At 44.8% G+C, this 20,641-nt stretch overlaps 1 long non-coding RNA gene across 1 annotated transcript in view; it reads right to left on the bottom strand.

The window, feature by feature from the left end:
• The window catches only part of LOC138569654 (uncharacterized), a 115,048-nt gene that overhangs the window by 6,986 nt on the left and 87,421 nt on the right, over positions 1 to 20,641 (bottom strand). The window lies entirely within an intron of this gene.

Raw genomic sequence — 20,641 nt, 5'->3', positions numbered from 1 at the left:
GAAGTACAAGCTGGTTTTGCCATTATATACCAATTTTCCCATGTAACAGCACACTCATGTCGGCTTTGTCCATAACGACACAGTACAGTGATGCATCTGTAAGAAGTCAAATCAATGCTGGCTGTGCCTTACATCCCCATGCCCAACACTGGCTCAACTGATCACCCTCAGTGGTTTGCACCAAGTTAGTATCACACATATGCACACATGTACACACACACACACACACATATAATCACACAGACACACCTTAACACAACACTTAAAAACAAATTTGTTGAAGCATGCCCCTTATCTGGACCCTCAGCTCTGCTCTGTCTTTCATGGACCCGCACACAAACATGAACCACGAACTAGAGTTGATTGACACTTTCCTCCCTGAGTTATGCCTCAAGTTTGGCCCAGAGAAAGACATGAACAGAGCCTCATGGCTTTTTATGGGCCTTGCTGTCTTGCACCAATTACTGGTTGAAATTACATGGGTATGAAAGTCTGCAGGGATTATCTATCTACAGAGAGTAAGAATTCAGTCTGTCATGCACAGTTCCCCTGAAATGAAGCAACATTGCAAGACAGGTTGAGTAACAAAGGCTGCACTTAAGCACTCAATGTCACCAACCACCACTACCTGCAATACATTTGCAGTAGTCAATAACAGTTAGAGTACTCCATGTGATGGACCTTAAGGACGCTGCCCGTCCAAGCCTCATTACATGAAGAGGAAGAAGCAGAATCGGCCCTGCATCGGCATCCGTCTCCCTCATCTCCAGGCACTGAGCCCGACCATCAGGGCATGAATAATCTCAATGAGCCCACAATACGCTAAGAAATGGCCGCCATTGTAAAGCTCTATGCTGGGGCTGAATGCGCCGACACTCTTGCCCTGACCACAGCATCTATGGCTGCCTTATCCAACCAGATGACTCCCCCTGCAACATCCTGAGTGGAAGCTAGCCGGCAGGTGATGCCGGCACTCACGAAGGACCTCAATTAAGGACCCTGCCTGTCGGAGCCGGGAGGTCGCCGAGAAGCCAACACCATGCCTTGCCGCCATTCTGAACTGTTGCCGGGTCCTCTCACTGAGACGCCACCTTATGCCCAGTAAGCTCTCATGTCCGACAGCTGTTGTAAAACTGTACTGCTCTGCTTGTATTACCCTACCCCCAACCACATATTTCCTCGCTCCACTTACGCAACCCCCCACGCTACCTCCCCGATTCGTACAAACTCCATCATGGGAACTACTTCCTCCGCCAGCTTCAGATACATTACCATTACTGGAACGGCCCACTGCTATCTACCCCCACCCTAACCTAGTACCTTACCGCCCCATTCACCCCATAGCCTGCCACCTCTTATAGAGACCCCAGGAAAATCACCCCCAATCAGCAGACTGGCCTCATTCCGACCCTGCCACTAAAATGCGCCCTTATCAATGCAAGGTCCATCTCCGCACACACCCTGGACATCAACGCATCACCACACTAAACATAACCATTTTAGCTACCTCGGAAACATTGCTGCACTGCGCATCTGGCCCTGCCTTATACTTTGCCATCCCACAAGGGTACACCATCCTATGATCGGACAGACCAAATGCCAGAGCTGGAGATGTGGCTCTCATTGTCAAGGACACACTGCCGATTAGAAAACAGAACTCCACCCCTTTTGATAATTACAACATCCTGTCTGCTAAACTGACCCTTTCGGACTCTGACACCATCATTCTCCACATTATGTAGCGTCCTCCAGGCCCAGCCCTTTCATTCGAGGAGAACCTCCTTCACACTTTAGGGGCCCATATTAAGCCCTCCACCAAATCGATCCTCTCAGGAGACTTCAACCTGGGTTACAAAGACCTTTAAGACCTTGCAGCTACCTCACTCTCAAACTCACTGAGCGCACTCGGCTTCCAGCAGCGCATCCGTAACCCCACACATACCAAAGGGCACAGCCTAGACTGGAATGCGGACCTTAACTGCCAGTTATCCATCCATTCCAACAGCCCCTGCTCGTGGTCGGATCACAACATTGTGCAGTTCTCCATTCCCCCCAGGGGACGAACTACATCAGATGCTGTTCCACTACCATCCACTCTCGCCCGTAGCACCAGAAACATCACTAAGGAACACCTTGCGCCCATAATCGCCACACTACTTCCCCCACCCCCACCTTTGCTAAGACCCGAACGCACTCGCTGCCCTGTATACCACAACTCTAACAGCAGCAGTTGACGCCATAGCCTCACTGAAACCTCACAAATTTAAGCCATCCTCGCACAGAAATTTCTGATTCACCCCAGAACTCCAAACACTCCGAGACAACAAATGCCCATCAGAAGCTAATTGGAAGAAAGAACCTTCCACATGCAAAAAACTACCGTTCACCGTAGCAGCAAAACATAACAAAAAAGACATCCTCTCAGCAAAAACCACACCCTATAATGACGGCATCGATAAGGCCAAATCCAACACCCAGGAGATATTCAACATTCTCAAGGAACTAGAAACACCTACCACCCCCCCAGTCACTATAACCGAAAATGAGACATGGTGTTTAAACATCCAAAATGCTATGCTCAACAAAATCGACGCCCTGCACACAAAAAGGTAGACTCCAACATATCCCTGGTCGAACCCGTGCCAGCTCCACCAACGACTCTACCCCCTCCCACCTACAGTCCGAATGACCTCCATATGTTTTACTTTACCGGCACCTCGGAAGACAAAGTTATTACCATCATAAAAGGCCTTAAACCTTCCCATTGTAAAGGAGATACCTCTCCAGCGAGCCTTATCAAAGACTGTTCTGGCATACTAGCACCCCTCATCACCTCCTTCATCAACGCATCCTTCGCCACAGACACAGCCCCTACTAACCTCAAAGAAGCCTGGGTGCTCCCTCTTATCAATAAACCCACCCTGGACCTGCCATCCCCACCAACTACCAACCAATCACAACTGTACCCTTCTTGCTAAAATTCTTGGACAGAGCAGCCTATCTGCAAATCCAAAAATATCTGAAAGCAAACCATATACTGGGCATATATGCCAGTCAGGGTTCCGCCCATATCATGGGACAGAGTCTGCTCTTCTGTATCTGAAGATCCAGATTGATGAAATACGAGAAGAAGGCAAGCCTGCCATGCTGCTACTCCTCGACCTATCAGCTACATTCAACCTAGTGGACAACGAAATCCTAGGCTGGCACCTTTTCCACTCAGCTAACTTTAACCGCGAGACTCATGCGAGTCTTCTCAGAGAACTCCAGTGCTCCCCCCAGCACCCATCACCTTTGCAGTGCCGCAAGGGTCCTGCGTATCACTAACCTTGTATAACATATTCACGATTCAACTATTTGCACTTCTAGATTCTATTGGTGTTACTTATCCAAGCTATGCGGACGACACGCAGATCCTTCTCCCACTCACTGGCAACTACACTACAGACGCCTCTTCCCTTACTTCTGTGTATTCAACCATCCAGTCCTGGATGGCCACTCACTGTCTCTGTCTGAATGATGAGAAGACCGAGATCCTCCTTGTGGGGACCCCCCACACAGTAATAAAAAAAGCTTTACCACCAATACTCCACTTTTAACACTGATGGCATCCTAGTCTCGGTCTCCCAATTTGTGAAAACACTTGCAGTGTACCTGGGCTCTACCCTTTCACAACATGTCAGTGCCATTGCCTCCTCCGCTGCCTACACTACTAAGTTAATCAATGTATCCATACCCTTCCTATCTCCTGAGAGCTGCCTTACCATAACCCGAGCAACTGTAGGTTTGCGGCTTGACTACTGTAACGCCCTCCACTCAGGTACTACAAACAACATTCAGAAATTGCAGGTGATTCAACCAACGCACTCACAGCAGCATTAAATATCCCCAAAATTGAACACATCATTGAAGCAAGAAAAAAAGGCCACTGGCTCCCCGTTCGTGAACGAATTCGCTTCAAAATCCTGCACATCACACACAAATGCTTGTCCAAAGGCGCCCCCTTTATCTATCCTATGAAGTCAGCAAAGTGTCCTCCCTCAAACTCCACATGGCGGCCTACATCCACCGAGACACCCAGCCCAAATTCAAACGGGTCAAAGTGGGAGGCTCCAGTTTCCCCGCCGTTGCAGCCAACCTTCTCCCACCCTCCTTGCGAGCAGAACAGTCATATTGGGCTTTTCCGGAGAGAGAGCTCTAAAAACATTGCTCTTCAACTGACCTCATCAGGCATTCATCAGCTCAAGAACTGTCCATCCTAGTACGCCGTACATTTATCATGCTTGTACTACCCTGAACGCTCTATACATGTAAAAATATATAAATAAACCTTGTACTTTTTCTGTCGATTTACAAATTAACTTTTGAACTTGTTCTGGCACTGATCCATGACTACACTGCTGAGGGTGGCTTGAAGGCTATCAACTGGCATCGGGCAAGCAACCGTTGACACCGTTGGCTTCCGAGCTACCTTTTGGCGACAGCTGCTTTAAAGGCAATACGCCAGATTGAGGAAACCCGTAGTTTCCAAAATGTGTGACTACTTAATGGGTGACTGTGTGCAAGAGTCTAAATCCAGGCAAATGAACCCTGATGAGCAATTACTGAACCGAACAATGCATAAATCCATTTGCAATTAAAGAGTAGTCGATAAACACCTACTTGGTTGAATGCCACATCCATATAAACACCCAAAAGCTTATCTAAAATCTCAACAACTAAATATCGCCTTTCACACTTAGTATAATCCCAATAGTCAAATTATAGTTGTGCCCAAAGTACCTTTACCAAATGAACAGCCAAACAAACAATTAACCAACATGCAAAAATGAACACATAGCTCACGCAAAGCAAAAGGGCCAGGAGCAATGAAACAGGGCTATATGTGGCTCTCTCGAGAGTACAGTACTGTATGTCTCTCTATCTAGGTACTACAAAGAGATCCTTGAATAAGCTCCAAGCAATCCAAAACTGAGCAATATAGATGGTGGATCGGTTAAATAAATCTGACCCTATGACTCAACCCTATCTTACATTTGTTTTACTGTCCATTGAGGACCAAATCTAAGCTCGGGTTCTTTTTCAGACTTGGAAGACGCTCAACAGATGTGCCCACTAGTAGTCTGTATTGCAGAGATATGCTCCTGCACACACACTAAGATCAAGGACAAAGAATCTGTTTTGGTGGGAAAATTCAACAGCACTCAGTATGGTAGAGAAAACAGCTGCATTCTGAGCGGCCATCAATGAGAAGTACTGCGCTCAGTAAATGTTAAAGAAATCATACACTAAAGCCTAGTCATTCCATTGAGGAATTCTGATTTACTGTAAGTTTCCCTCATTTTGCATCACAGGCCCGCCCACCTACCGATAGCGGACTAGCACGGACTGACAATGCCAAAAGTGTCACCCGATCAACCGTTCAGAGCCACAGACAACCACTACAACAGCAATGCTAAGACCTGGCTGAGGAAATTAGGAGAATAGCAGAAGTGCAGGGGATGAGATAACAGCTCAAAACCATTATAGTCAATGGACACTTCTTCAACAATCTCACCACTGCATCCATTTCCCTTGACTTGACTACAAGCATTATTAATCCTTGGTTACCGCCAGTGGCATAACCACACCTACATGTCCCACCCAAAGACTTTCCCAAAGCAGACAATACTTGCTCGACAACGGTCTATGCCAGCCCATCACTAGCTACCATCAAAGGGGTGGTCTGGACAGAATCCGCCTGTATCTTTTCCACTGACATGCTTGCTCCACATGCTAATTCCTGAACTGGCCCTGGAGGGCCTGAAGCATCAACTCCAGTGCCAACTGTGAAAGCCCTTGACCGAGGTGTAGTTGCACCAGACATGCCTGTCTTGTCTGAGCTGTTTTATCCCTGTATTTGCCATTGGACCCATGTTCTTCTGGCATGACCTGTTCGGCCGCCTGCTCAGCCAGTGTGTCAAATCTCATGAATTTAATATTTCTCCCTTTTGATATACTCCTGAGGCTCCCCACCTCAGCCATTACCTGGCCTCTGACCCTCAGATTTCCCATCACCATCATTGCCTCCCACCTCAAAAAAGACGTCATCTAAATTTGGGGCTCCTTGGATCCCTCAAACAGTATGCTCCCCAGCATGTCGAGGAGGATGTAACATTGTTGACACCACCACCATGCCTGTTGTTCTGGGCAAAGACAGTCCCAAATGGCGCAGCAGCCCCACCTACTTGTCCAACTCACACCTCCTATCCTGGAAGCATGTTGCTTATACTTCCATACAATTTGTCAACTCTCCAGTGATGCTTGGCATATCTTCTGTGCAATGAAGAACTTTCTCCGGGCCACCGTGCCAATTGGATGCGGGAGCGAGTACCTGGTGGCTCCAAATCTGTGCAGACGAGTGTGGAGATAGGAGGTTTAAATGCTTGGGACATGGGCTAAAGGGCTGCCATACTTCACAAAGGGCTCATCAGCACTTGCATTATTGCATCCCCCGAGGGGGGGAGAGAGTGGGAGAGAGAGGGAGAGAGTGGGAGAGAGCGAGAGAGAGTGGGGGAGAGAGAGAGTGGGAGAGAGAGAGAGAGAGAGAGAGGAGTGGGAGAGAGGGGGGGAGTGGGAGTGAAGGAGAGAGAGATGGAGAAGGAAAGAGAGGGAGAGAGAGAGGGGGAGAGAGAGAGAAAGCGTGCTCGCGCCCTTTGACTGGTCATTTCAGAGGGTGCCATCCACACCAGGCTTTGTGAATGCCCTATTGTTTTCTGGCGCGTGGTCTTCCCTTGTTCTTCGTCATTGTATTGATTTTCTATCCATCTGAGCCTGAAACCTTAGTGCTGCGCGATACTGCCACCATGTGTAGGTGTGTGCTGAGCACCGTGGTCACGTGGAAGTGTGTTACTCATTTTACACTTGTGCAGTGTGTTTTTTGGTTTTGTAGTTCCCCAAATTATTGTTTTGTCCCTATGTCCTGTTTTCAAAGTAACATTTTTAATTCCCTGTGCTTTATCGCTTTAACTGATAGCTAGAATTTTTTGGCTTTTATTTAAGACCTATGGTATATTTTTGGGCATGTATCGGTGGCCGTTATACCTGCTGCAGCTTCTATTTCATGATGTTGGACTATCGCTTTTATCATAAAGTAACAATATGGCTGCGTACAATATGGTTCAGGCTGCCTGACTGTGCAACGCATGCGTGCTGAACGGCCTAGTAGTGTCGGTTTTCATTCCACCATCTTAGATTTTTTGGCAAGCAATGTTCTTGAAGTAGTCAGAAAATCGTAGGCTCGGATTAAACATTCCCATTACTATCAAACACATTCCACGGCAGTGGAACAAATGACCATGTGCAATGCAGACTTGCCATTAAACATCAAAAGGCAGCTGGGAAACGAGGCGATGTTAACTTTGCTGAAATGGCGCCAGGTGTTAGATGGTCGCGTCTGGGAGGGCTGACTACAATCGCCCTCCAGTTGAAAAAATCCAGATCTTATTTTGCCCGGAGTGGATCAATTACCCAAAGTGAGTTATATGTTCACCCCGCGCCTTTCCCGTTACGCGGGAGGCAGAGGGCAAAACGTTAATCTATGTCACCTCTGCTCAGCTTGAGAGTGCAAGACCTGTGAATCATTCAGAGGAAACCGTGATTCACGTGCGTTCAGCAGCTCAAAAAGAGGCTTCACGTCTAGCAGGTCCACTGGCCCACGTGGCCAGGGCAACTCTGCCTCTCGACCTGAAAGAACTTCTTTTTTTATGTTAACCCACGGTCTTGTAGATTGAGAGGGTTGCGCGCCAGACTTGTCCACTCCCTTTATTTGCACGCCTCAAGTCTTGTAGTCTACAAATTCTCCTAAATTGTCCTAAACTGTGATTCAGGAAAACCGCCCATCCTGCCATTAAAGATTACCTATTGTAATGATATGATAGGAGTTTATTTATATAGCTCCTATACACAATGTGTTTTGAAAGCGGTTCACGATAAGGGAGGGAACAAGGGAAAATACAAAACATTCTTACAGGCCATGAACAACAAGAATGTGAAATTACCTATCGTACTTGGCCTGATGACATTTCAGATAGTGCAAGTGCTAGGAAGGAAATGGGAACAGACAGGCGACTACCGTACTAGGCCCAACGACATTTCTGGTAGAGCCGGAGAATTACACAAGGTGAGGGCGAGAGGAGGGAGAGGAACAAAACAAGCGACTATCGTACTAGGCCTGACAACATTTCTGGTAGAGCCGGAGAATTACAGGAGAGGAACAAAACAAGCGACTATCGTACTAGGCCTGACAACATTTCAGATAGTGCTGGGGACAGGGGATAACAAGTGTTACTATCTTACTAGGTCCAGGGACAATTCTGATAAGAGTAAGTGCACAGAAAAATGTAGGTTATGGGGGAGGAGAGAAGGAAAGGGAGAGGAGAGGAGAAGAGAATAGAATTAAAACAGTGAAAAGAGCAGAGAAGCAGAGAGGCAGGTGACAAAACGTTCAAACTGCAATGTTCAGTCAGTGGGTCTGCATCACTGTTCTCATCTAAGGCTGTTCATGGTATGGGCATTGGGAAAAAAGTGCAAGCCTTTTTATCCCTTGAATGGCCTTCCAGGCACCAAACCATTAAGTAGCTCCTCTCACATTTTCCCGCTCTTTTCTGAGCTTGTCCAATGAATATTTTAAAAGCACATAGAGATGGTTTTCTGTCATGGTTTAATGTCCCTTTAATGATACGTGTCTGCTCAAGCAGACGCACCCCGCGCAGAGATGCTACTGTGCACCGTGGTGCGTGCACAGAGGACCAAGTAACACACTGGCGGCGACGACACGGCACTAGCAGCAGGAGAGGAACAGAGGGCCCAGGCCCTAGGGCAGCATGCATCTGTACTCCATAGTTCAATAAAGAAGACTTGAAGACCTTAAACCTATGAGTAAGTCTTCACTGTGCATGGAGTCTGAAATGCCTGAGATATAAACATAACAGCATACTGGTATTAGCTAATAGAGGAGGGGTTTCAAAGTGGTGCCCCAAAAGCAGGCTGTGTCAATTTTTTAACTGAAAGAAAATTGGGTAGAAATCTCTAAACAAGTATATTGATCTTGGTTTTCATTGCGTATTATGGCACATATGTCACGGAGATTGTATACCATACTGGTGCCCTATAGGTCCCTAAATATTTGGACATTCATGTATCTCCAGCATTCAGGCCCAAAGATGATACCATACGTGTGATCACTGCTTTTATTTCAAACTAAATTGGAGTCAATTCATCAATCAATCCAATAAATGTATTCTTAACATTTCCATAAAACGTGTACTAATGCAATAAAAACATTTAAATATGACATTCTAACCGTATAGAGTGGGGCCCCCGGACCAGCAATAAAGATATTTGATCATTGGAATGAGGCTAAATGATCGAACTCTGTGTAGGAATGTTATGCCTGAGCTTCATGGGTGTTGCACAAGTCGATGTGGGAAAGCTGCCAACACTCATGTTGTCTCATGGAGGAAGTACTCTTGGAACAACATATCTCCGACATTGTTGCTGATCTATACATTCTCTGAGATTAGTGACAAATGGTCTACATAAAATGTGTCCGATAAAGGCATGATCGGTATGGATTTCAAATAGTGCCTAAAAGTCAGGAGCAAGGGGCTATCATGTTTTCCTGCCTAGAGCACTCTTCTGGTCTGATATACAGGCAGTGCTTTAAGTGGGGTAAGAAATTGAGGGGGGGGGCTCGTTTGGGGCGTGGCTTTCATTGTGGGCGTGGCCTAAAAGTGCACAAATAATAGTAAGGTGCGCAAACAAATATATAAATGTATGTGAGCATTTATATGTTTGTATGCGTACTACTATGGTGTGTGTACTTTTCAAGCCATATTTTATAAACATAGCAATGTTACATATTTCTATGTTTATAAAAGGTGGCTTGAAAAGTGCACAAACCATAGTAAGTTACGCACACTTGTGTGCTTACCTTACTATGGTTTTTGTGTACTTTTCAAGCCACCTTTTATAAACAGATATTTGTAACATGTTTCCATGTTTCTAAAAGATGGCTTGACACGTAAACAATTCAAGGCATCTTTTATAAAGCGTTGATGACGGACAAAACAAACCGCAAGGTGGCTTTGTCCGTCGACAAAGCTTTATAAAAGATGCCTTGAATTGTGCACGTTTCAAGCCGTCTTTTATAAACATAGAAATATTTCTACCTTTATAAAAGATGGCTTGAAACGTACACAGTTCAAGGCATCGTTTATAAAGCTTTTTAGCTGACGGAGAAAGGCACCTCGGGCTCTGATCTATCTGCTCAGAGCGCATAGATCACTGAGCCCGAGGCGTCTTTCACCCTCTGCGAACCCGCGGGCTCCGTGATTTAATCTGCATATTAGATCACGGAGCCCGCGGGGGTCAGTGACCTGGGGAGGGAAAGCAAAGGGACAGTAACTTCCTCTGATGACCCGGATGAGGGGTCTTCAGAGGGATTTACACTAACTGACAGAAGTGCTGCCAGCCTCAGAGTCGCTGTGGCTGGCTGGCACTTCTGTCAGCTTGGCCGACATAATGACGGGCGCATCTCCCGGCCGGATAATGCATCCCGCCAATGTTGTGTGGGATGGGGGGCCCCGGCTGGGCCCGGCTCAGCCCCACTTTCTGGAGACTGCTGGGGCCCAGCCCCGGCCCACTTAAAGCACTGTATACAGGGCTATATAGAACATACACCTTATTAGCAAGCAACAGAGCCCGGTACAAAAAGATGTAGGAGATGAGCATGGGCCACAGAAAAAGTGCTCAATGTGGCCAGGTATTGGTTGAACACAAGGGTTTTCAGTGTCTTCCTGTAGCATAGAAAGGTGCTTGCCCCTCTTAATACAAGTAGGTCGTTTGTTCCAGAATCCAGATTTGTAAAAAAGAGAAGGCATGCTTCCCGTTTCCTCCTTTTTTGTTGTTGCAGTTTTTGGTTTCCGACCAAATATATTGATCTTGCATTGTGTGAACCAGTGCGGCAAATGCCTCACAGACAGTCTTCTCATTTTATTATTCAGTACCAATGATTTATTGGTATTAGGTAGTGACTGATTGGCATAGTCACACGAATTTGAGTATTTAACTGTGTTTATACTCTTGCAGTTTAGTATGTGTAGTTTTTGTTAATTAGTTGTAATATATTTATTAGTATTAGAGTGGTGATATATTTTGTTTTTTCACTGTTAAGATTTGTTTTTTGCATTAGCTTATATTATTTGAGTGAGTATGGTGATGTGGTATGAGTGAAGTGAGGATGGAGTTTTTGAGAGTTGATGCCAGTTCTTTTCTTGGTTTGATGCGCAATTTTATTTAAGGTTCGAATTAATTGATTTTGTATTTTGTGACTAATGTGTTAGGTTTTCAACTTTTAGTCCTTTTTTTCATAAAAACATTTATTAATTGTTACATTGAATTTATATATCCTGAATTGGATTTTTATGAATTTTTTAGGAATCAATACATTTATTGTAATATTTAGTGGTTTGGATGTGAATTGAATTCTTTCACCTCCTGGTTTACTGTAATATGTCCTGCTTGGATGTATTAGGGTTCATGTAGAATACATTTCTGTTACTTGGTCTTTCACTTAAAAGAAGCTTACCCGACTCTGGTCTCATTGTACTCCTATATATAAAGGTTCTCTCCAGGTATGACCGGAGTTTAGATTTACCTGGCATCCCCCATTTCTTTGTGTTCTCAGTGTCGCAGACAGTCACGCCCAATATAGTCCTCAACAATTGAGCTACGGCCTGCAGGACTAGCAACGAGAAAGGGCTCTACAGATCTCAGAATTGGATACTCTTAGAAAGGAGTCCACCGAACACACAAATACCTCATAGGATTAGTGTTTTAAAAAAGTTAACAGATAAGGGAACTGAAGAAATGCCTTTCAAATTAGATAGAAGAGAGAGGATCTAAATGCAAGCAGTGTCACGATACGCCAAACAATACAATGTATCCCCTGCTCTACACTGACCACTGGTCCTGAGCCCAAAAGTCCAGACTCTGCTCTAGAAAGCATCATTCCCAAATACCCTCCTTCCTTAGCATGGATCACTGTGTCCCCCTAAAGTGACCCCTTCCTGGTCATTGGCTATGTCTTCAGGTGGCCCTCCTTGTCTGAACCCTCCTGCTCTGGCCCACCTCCCCCTTTCCACACTGGAAGAATGTCTTCTCCACAAAACCAGAGCAGAATGACCGCCTTTATATGGGCAATCATGGTTCTAGGACCTTGCATGCACCTCCTCCTTTTGGTTCCATGTGATAATGTCCCTGCAAAAATGTCGCCTGACAAAAAAGTCACCAAAAAATTGCCGTTTCTTGCAGGGACATTATCACATTGAACATGCAGGGGACGCCCCTGCTCCCCTTGACTCTATATATATGGTCACCAGAAATAATGTCGCGACAACCTTTTCCCGGCAACAATATTTATGGCGACCATGTATATGGGGACAATATTACCCGATACCCTCCTTTTGTGGTTGGACTGTTCTCCTCCTTCATTTTAGCTGAGGGTAGTTGCTAAGCTTGAAGTTCGGGCCATTGTAAAAAAAAAAAAAAAAAAAAAAAAAAAAACAGGCAAGTTCTTGTCTTCTTGTCTTCCTTACAAGACCTTTTCCCCTTCACATTTGCCTGTTTTTGGCCGACTCCTTGTCCATTTCTGGCTTATTGTCTGTACCGTTCGTGTCTAGTTCCTTACTACCTCGCACTCTCTCTTTTGGTAATATGCCTGTCTCCTGACTTCCTACCATTTTGCCCTTTCACACTGTAGCTGCCTTGCTGTTCTGCCACCTGCTTCCATCCATCCACCTTAGACCCTTACCCGCAGAACCCTCCTCACTTGGGCTTGTCTGGAGATTTGCTCTGCAAAAATCCTATCCATCCAGAACCTTACACCATAGACCAGCCAGGACCCTGTGAAGTGAGGCCTGCTCCTTTGCATAATCTTTTGGACTTCGATTCCATGCATCCTCGTTCTGTTTTGTTGTGCACTAGCATTCCCTTCCCTGAGTTTCTCTAGAGGAGGTCTCCTGCACTGTGGACTATATGACAGGTATTCATGCTTTTTGATTTGGTGAATTCTTAGTTGTTTTGTGAATTACACTAAACTGCTTTTCTCTTTTCTTGTTGCACCATAGGGTTGGACACCCCCTCCTGTGTCACTCTCCATGTTTTGCTTTTGCCCTTTGTTGATATGATATGGCATTTATAACGCGCCTGTACACAAGTGTTTCAAGGCGCGACGAGGCAAGGGAGGGGGGACAAAGGGAAGGCAGACAACGATATTACTAGGTGAGGTGTCATTCAGATCGCACAAGTGCATAGGGAGGGGGAAAGGGAAAAGTGCATGGGGGAAGGGAGAGAGGAAAGTGCATGGGATAGTAGAATAAATAAGATAAATAAAAACGGCCAGCTGGTGGCAAGTGCAAGGTAAGTGCAGACATAAGTGCTGGTAGGGGGACTGTAGGGATACAGAAAACAGTCCGCAGGTGCACTGGTTGCCAGGGAGGCAGTGCAGGTGGGCAACTGGCGGGGCCTGGACCCGAGATCAGAAAGAGTGGCCAGGTAACCAGTGCAGTTTCTGCCAGGAATTCAGCAGGCGAGAGGGGGAGAGAAAGCAGAAGCAAAGAGGAAGGTTTTGAGGTGCTTCCGGAACCGGAGATGGTTCTCCTCAAGTTTCAGGGAGGCAGGAAGGCTGTTCCAGAGGGAGGTCCCTGCCGAAGAGAGATCTACCATCAACTTGTTGCTTAGAGAAGCGACTGACCCTGAGGGAGTTGGATGTGGATGAGTGAAGAGCTCGAGAAGGAAGATATTTAGGAAGAGAGAGTTGAAGGTATTGTGGCCCCAGGCTCCAGAAGGCCATGTGGACAATGCAGAGGGTTTTGAACTTAATCCTCGCAGCCACTGGGAGCCAATGCAGAGATTTCAGTCCTAGAGAGATAAGATCCCTGGGCTTGAGGCCAAGGACAAGTCTCGCAGTCCTGTTCTGGATAAGTTGCAAAGGGCGGAGAGTAAAGGCAGGCAGATTTAGATAGAGGTTGTTACAATAGTCCAGCCTAGAGAGAACCATGGCTCTGGAGACAGTGAGCTTCTGGGGGAAGGAGCGGAAAGGAAGACTACCTCTGAGGAGGTGCAGCTGGTAGTGTGACTTCTTAGAGATGTCAGATGTGAGGAGAGAAGGAGAGTGTGGAGTCAAAGATGACCCAAAGGTTTTTAGCCTTGCAGGTGGGAGTAGGAAGAGGGCCAAGAGAGGACAGCCAGAGAGCTGCAGGGAAGGAGGGAGTGGGTGTGCCGATTAGTAGAATCTCAGTCTTACTGGCATTAAGGCAGAGGTCATTGGCGGCACACCACTCCTCGTTGGCAGACAAACGGTCAGAGATGAGGAAAGGAGAGGAGGAGGCCGAGGGTAGCCTGAAAATGAGCTGGGTATCATCCGCATAGCACTAAAAGTTGGGTCAGAGAGCGATGATGCGGTGGGCAAGGAGTGCCTAGTATTGGTTGAACAGCAAGGGAGAGAGGTTAGATCCCTGGGGGACACCACAGGTAGAGAAAAAGATACTGGATATCGGATAAAAGCAGTCACATTTCTTAAACAAAGTAATGAGTCATGCTGCAGCATGGTTGACGATGTTCAGGGGAGTCGGGTGGATGGGAATCCAGCAAGGAGAGATTTGCCACTATCCTGATGAGGACGACTAGGGCTTGGGTGGCAGTTTAGAAGTTTACTGTAGGAAGGAAGATTTGGCCTTTTTTGAAATAGGAATGATGCCGGAGATTTCCTTGTGATATGAGTTTTGAATGAAAGCTCATTGTCAATGGGAGATTGAAGGACTTTGCATGCAGTACTAGGCGGGGTGTGAATCCAACAGGATCCATGTCGTTCTGCCACGTTGGGGAGGGGGGGGTGGATTGAGTTGTGCAGGTTTTCCAAGGAAGAGGAACTCAGTATTAGTTGGATTAAGTAGACTGTGTTTCAGAAAATGGATGTCATAGGAAGATTTGATTTTCATAACAAGTTGAGTATCGTTTGGATACTGGTGCATCATTATGTCATCTTCTAATGGCCATTGCCCTAGGTGTTCATGTATACTTTGAGGTCAGTGAGAGTATGGGGTCTTCTGGGATGCTGAAGATGATCAGTCCATTAGGTCACCCTCTAGCCTGGCTAAATACAACCAATTGCGACACTCTGTCTTTTTGTTTGGTTGTATCCTATATATGAACTATCACTAGTCACTATAGGTGGTGGTTATACACAAAAATCAAAAGCACAAATTTGTTTTAGCTCTGTACAATTATATTGTGTTACCAACTCAGTTACTATAAAGGTTTCGTGAATGTTAAGAAACAAACTACACTTAATAAACTGAATTTCAAAAACATCATAAAAAAGTTAAAATTTATGACTATGAAATGCATGAACATCTAAATAAATAAAAGCTGTATTTATTTTCTATTTTTGTCTGCACTCTCAATTGCTTGCTTGAGTACTACTACATACAAAAAAGATATTTGAATGTATGTTACATGACAGAACAACTTCAGGTTTACAGCAATAAGAAAGTAGACCGTAGAAATACAGTCGTCAGGACAACCCCCCTTGTACCACATTTTAAATTTGTGAAGGAGCACATCTGATAATACTGGTGTATGTTGGTGAGATAATTGAGAGAAAAGGCATAATGCTGAGCTATGACAAACCTGGCATATTGGGAGGATATCTAGGATGGCTTTGTGGTGACCCATCTTAAATGAAGAAACATGCCTGACATCACCCTTCCCCAAGATATGCAGAGCATTAACATCAATGGTAACCTCAGCTATGCATTTTGGGTAGAATCTGGATTTTTTTATCTCACAGGAGATTGTGGTTTGACGATGTAGTTTGATGGCAACAGGTTTTCAATTAACTTGCTGATAAATGGCAGGTGTGTGTTGCGCCACTAACTGGCCATATAGTCTGGGTTGAGAGTAGAATTCTTGAGTAGAAGTCTGATGTGACCTGTCAAATATGACACATAAAATACATTTGTAGAAGTTGATTATATATAGCTCCTAGCTGAGGGTTACCCCTGTGGTGGATTTGACAATGGAATCTAGTAGGATGCTACCATCATCAGTGGTGGCTTGGCTTCTTCATATAATGGTAATTAGGATCCTTCACAGTTGGAAAGCTGATGCTAGTCAATTGGGTTCTGCTGCAAGGATTAGTGATTCTGGGGAGGCTGGTACGACCTAAGTCTGACCTTATTCATTTTGTTGATGAATGAGAAAAAATATAGTGTTTCATATGAAATAGTGGGTTATTGTGGTGGTTGATCAATTGTTTGATGGTCTTGAAGAGCATTTTGCTTTTTTGGTGACGTCTACAGGCTGCACACAGACACCTGAACGTGGAAAGTTGTTTAGGTCATGTGTTTTGGTGAATGGACTGTTTACTATTGATGAGTTCCACTAAGACAGTGAAGAAGTCTGGGGTACATTTTGAATTGGTGCATGGGCACTGAATGTCTGTTAGGGTGTAACTGAGTGCTTGAAGAATGATGTAGGTGTTGCTGTTCGAGTTGGAGGTGATCAACAGGTGGATAAGGTTTTGTTCAAGTGTGTACGAATGGCAGTTTTTGCAGCATTGGTAAGGTCTCCTTAGAAGTTTGGGTTGGGCCAGGTCAGCTGAGGAGGATGTGACATGGGGTGGATATCATGATATTGTTCTGTCTAGGGGGAGAGACGTTAGGCATTAATGTAAGATAAAACTGTGAACACAAGATCAAGTATGTTGCCTTTGTGTGAGTCGCTCACTGATTAGTTGTTTAATGTGTGCCAGCACCAACGTTTTGTCATGTATTCATGGTAACTATTGTGAAGAAAAGACATGGCATGTGCAAGAAAGATAAGCGACCATCAAGTTGCCCTTCAGGCACATTAGAGAGGGAGCTCAAGATTTGGTCCCTTTTTGATGTTCCTGGGAGCCAGCAGGAGACGTCTATGGCAATTAGGAGATGAGAGGCAAACATTTTAGATTTTCGTGGGCTAGGAACATTTGATGAGATCTTGGGAAATTGCGTGTCTCAGGAAGCAGACAGCATGCCGTGGAGCAGCCTTCATCTTGCTCACAATGCATACCTTTACCACCAAATTTGCCCTGTGATCTGTACAAGCTGATGGGCTGAACGATTCGCCTGTATCAACTCTCGGTCAGTTATCATGCTGAACCAAAATCTCTATCCTCCATCGCTGAGGAACCTCTTGTCAAGGTTTGTCCGCTATAAACATTTGGAGGAGGAAAAACTTTCATAAGCTCAGTCTGATGTAAACAAAGTTTCTCTATCCCAGTGACACCCTGCTCGCTGACTTAATTCTTCCAGGCATTGCCACACTCTAAATCACCTGTCACAAAACAATCTCACTATATACATCAACTCTCATCAATCCATGCAACAAGAAAGTTCATTTACTTAAGATGTTGAGACACTTGGTCCATCTTGATTTACATAATAAAACGAGCCGTCATTGCTCCTCTGGTACTATTCCAATAGCACATCTCCAGCTGTGTTTATAAATGTATTCCAACGATTTTTAAATGAGACTGACAGGGCTCTAATTCGGACAACCTTCAGAAGAACACATAATACCAATACTGTGAAGGTCTGCTTTGCAGGAGTATGAAGTACCCCACTTGCCCTTCAAAAAGAGTGTTCGGGAAGTGCATGGGCAGGGAGGTAATAGGAGCACTGGAATGAAAGTTAGGGTATTTGTGATATTAGAAGGGGAAAGAGGGATACAAGGGAAAATTGCACTGTGGCTTGTGTCACTTGAAATTTCACAATGCACTTCTCAGCTTGTGTTTTTAAAAAAAATATTTATTTGTTTTGGTTTTAAAAAGAAAACCTTTACAAAAATAAAAATAAATGTTTCACAGTTGAACTCAATGAAATGAAAGAAAACTTAAAACTACAGCGGGCAGACAGAAGGAAGAAGAATACACAAAACAAGTAAAAAAGAATACAAGAAGAGCCCAGGGGCAACGAAGGGGACCAATCACATCATGGCAACACTATCACAGCGCGGATAATTTCCTTTATGATAGAAAAGAGTATTTTTCCATGACATCTACTATTGTTGCCATCAACATGGTCTCCTGTCCGGCAATCAACTTGTCCCAGAAAAACTTTGATGTTAGACTCTCTTTCTTAGCCGCAAATCTCCAAAGCAATAGTCTTGTTTCCCAAGTTCCTTCACAATCCAATAGAAGGTGTTTTAGGGATTGTTGGCTTGGAGAGTCACAATGTCTACAGAGTTTTTTGGATTGGTCCCCCAAGTTTCTTCTGGCCAAAATTTCCCCAATGTGGGCTACATTTAGCCTAAATCTCAAAAAGTTATTTCTTGTTCCCTTGTCTGGAAACTTTTGAAGGTAGCGAGGAAGAGAACCAACTTTTATGTCCACCTTTAAAAAATGATGAGGGGGATTGAGGTTCCTCACTCCCTCAATGGTGTCGATCCAATCACTTATTTCTAGGGTCTTTTTCACTTTCAAGGGATTGGATATTAGGGTTTCTAATGACATGTCGAGCCTAAGCAGGATACCTCTGACTTTCTTCTCTAAACCAAGAATTAACTGGGATTTTGAGTCTTTGAAATGTTCATTCACGTCGGAGTAGAGAGGTCTTGCTTGCGATCGTTATTTCACGGAATAATGAAATAATTTTCCAGTCTGCTCGACTTCCAAGAGAAACAAGATCAAGTTCGAAACGTAGGCTCACCAGAGGGGTGCACATTGGAAGAGCCAAAGATTTTTTCCACAAGAGACCCTCTAGTATGTTCCAATTGGTGTGCCATAGCAAGGGTTTTGCTTCCAGGCCATAGAAAAGGACTGGAACTGCTTTGGCCATGTAGAACTTAAAAGTGGGAGAATAGAAAATTTACAACATTTTTCATTCAGTTTTTTCATTTGAGGAGTAATCTTTTTGGCTTTTTCCAGGATTACTAGGTTCACCTTGTAGATTGCGTGAGAAGCAAAGATTTCATAGCCCAGATAGGTGAGGTCTTCGACGCGGGGGACTGCTCTACCATCCAAAACCTGTTACCGTAACCCATTTTCTTTTTCGGATGTTTAAATATAAGTATCTTGGATTTCAGAGGCTTGATTGAAAGCCCGTTTAGGGTAGCATATTCCCCGAGTTTATTAAAGAGGCGCTGAAGACCAATCGCCGATCTATCCAACAGGACTAAATCGTCCGCATAGGCGAGCCAATGTATTCTCCTCCCGTTAATCACTGGACTGACCAATGACGATGAAAACAAAAAATATAATATGTCTGACAGAAACAAGTTAAAGAACAGGGGGGCTCCTAGACATCCTTGCCTCACCCCTTTGAAGACCTGTATTAGATCTGATAGGTGACCCTGAACGTCCCGCCTCAGTCTTATGGTGGTATTCTTATGAAGTTCAATAAGCATTGCTAACAGGGAGGCTGGAATCCCCCAACTATATAGTTTGTGCCAGAGTAGAGATCTGTCCACGTGATCAAATGCCTTAGAAAGGTCTACCCAGGCCCCATAAAGGGGGCTGCCCTCTTTCTCATTTGACTTTTCAGAAAGAACGTTCAAAATAAGCCCATTTAAACTTGTGGAGAGACCTTTTCTAAAGCCTGTTTGATGGTGTGAAAGTATCTGCCTTGAGTCCACCCAAAATGAAAGTTCTCTTAATAGAAGCTGCATAAAAAGTTTACTATCTATATCAAGGAGGGCGATTGGGCAATAGTTTGCCGGGCTTAGCCGATCGCCCCCTCCATTTGGGCTGGACCATAATGGTGCTGCTTCTCGGATGTGTGGAAATTGACTGGGAATGCCTGTTCCCAACAGTGTAACGGATTTTACAGTCTGTCTCAGAAAGATTGGTGCCCAGTTTCACAGGGATCTTTGAAGCTACTTTTAAGGATTCTGGAGCTATACTTGTTTTTTTTAGCCCTTAATGCAGCATTTTTCAAAAATATTGGGGCTATTTTGATGCAGTTGACCCAATGTATGACATTGCCTGCTCAGAGCCTTATGCAGAGATTTTACTGGATCGGTTTGCAGGCCAATACTTGTGCTGTTTGGCTTGCTTCCCTTAGATCCTATGCGTTGTCTCAGTTGGGCCTTTTTCCAATCTTTTTTCCAGTACAGGTTCAATCGGCCTATTTTGGTTTTTTGCTTGAACTCTGCACCGAGTCGGGGATTGAGGAAGCAGAGGTGGAGAGTTCCGGTGACTTATTAACATTCGGCAGAGACAACTTTTTCAGAAATAGGTTTACTCCTGTGTTCTTTACAGCAGGGTTTTCTGATTTTTTGGCTTCTTCTGAGTTTTTTTCTGCTGTGGCAGCGGTGGTTTATTCTCCTGTATTTGAAAAACAATACAATGCCAGAATACATCACAGATTCTCGCACAAGGGTTTGTAGCCCAATCCATCACTAAATGCATGCAGCTGGTGGAACAGACAGCAGGTTTAGGATGCCATGTTTGCAACAAATGTAGCGGTCATGTGTGGCGGGTTTGCACAGACCTCATGAACTGCGGGAATGCCTCCATTCACTGAAGGCAGTCTTTATGGGGAAATGTTTTTTGCCTGCA

Source organism: Ambystoma mexicanum, chromosome 2q, assembly GCF_040938575.1.
Source record: "Ambystoma mexicanum isolate Mex_15411 chromosome 2q, UKY_AmexF1_1, whole genome shotgun sequence".
In the NCBI taxonomy this organism is placed as follows: Eukaryota; Metazoa; Chordata; class Amphibia; order Caudata; family Ambystomatidae; genus Ambystoma; species Ambystoma mexicanum.
The sequence above is the reverse complement of the archived record's forward strand: the minus strand, read 5'-3'. Positions and strand labels throughout refer to the sequence as shown.